General features: G+C 59.2%; 1 non-coding gene across 1 annotated transcript; it reads left to right on the forward strand.

Moving 5' to 3' along the window:
• The first annotated feature begins 27 nt into the window (after window positions 1–27).
• On the forward strand, window positions 28–90 carry MIR129-2 (microRNA mir-129-2). Its single transcript, NR_129451.1, has one exon. It is a non-coding gene; the product is annotated as a microRNA mir-129-2 (primary transcript).
• Window positions 91–868: the final 778 nt, after the last annotated feature.

Consider the following 868-nt stretch of genomic DNA (forward strand, 5'->3'; position numbering starts at 1 on the left):
AGCCGGCAGACTCTGCCCTTCGCGAATCTTTTTGCGGTCTGGGCTTGCTGTACATAACTCAATAGCCGGAAGCCCTTACCCCAAAAAGCATTCGCGGAGGGCTCACTCGTCGGGAAGACTGCAGCCACCAGCGATCGCCAAAGCCCGCACCTTCTCCAGGCGGCTCCGTGCGAGCCTTCCCCAGCCCTTTCCTCATCTGCCGCCGAAGAACCAGTCCTTTCCCTCCTTTCCTTTGCGCGCTCCCCGAGGTGTCGGTCGCCCGCCTGCCTTCCGCACGGGTCCCCCGCCCCCAACTTTTTAATCGACTTTGTATCACAGGGGGAATTGCAGCGGCTGGGGTGCGTGCGTTTTCGGAGACGTGGGAAGAAGCTAAAATACAATAAAAGTTTACAGAAGTTGTGTCTTCCCCCCAGCCCCCGCCCACACCCCGAATAACCCCATTCAACTCCGGGGGAAAAAAAGGATCTGGCCTTGGGGCCAAGTCGGTACCTGAAATACGAATCAGTTTAGGACATTTTATGGTCATTTTTAACCCTAATGATCCGACTCTGCAATGTGGGGGCGGGGAAGCCCTTGAGGGAGGGGCGGGAAGCCCTTCGCATCCTCTGTCCTGGTGCGGGGACCCGGAGGTGAGGCGAGCGCCGGAGCTCCGAAAAAGAGGGAAAACACCCAGGCACCGCCCGCTCCCCGGAGTCCCTTCCTCCCGCGCCTGCTTCCAACCTAATCTGGGGCGTTTTGCAGCCTCGGGTCCCCCCCCCCATCTCCTCTTTTTCATAACTAAGTGGCAGGGAAGGGGGGCAAACACAGGAAAACTGGGGAAAGCCCCCGCAGAGAAGGCGCTTTGGAGGGCTGCGGTTGTACCCGACTT

Source organism: Tupaia chinensis, unplaced genomic scaffold, assembly GCF_000334495.1.
Source record: "Tupaia chinensis unplaced genomic scaffold, TupChi_1.0 Scaffold000625_1, whole genome shotgun sequence".
Classification (NCBI taxonomy): Eukaryota; Metazoa; Chordata; class Mammalia; order Scandentia; family Tupaiidae; genus Tupaia; species Tupaia belangeri.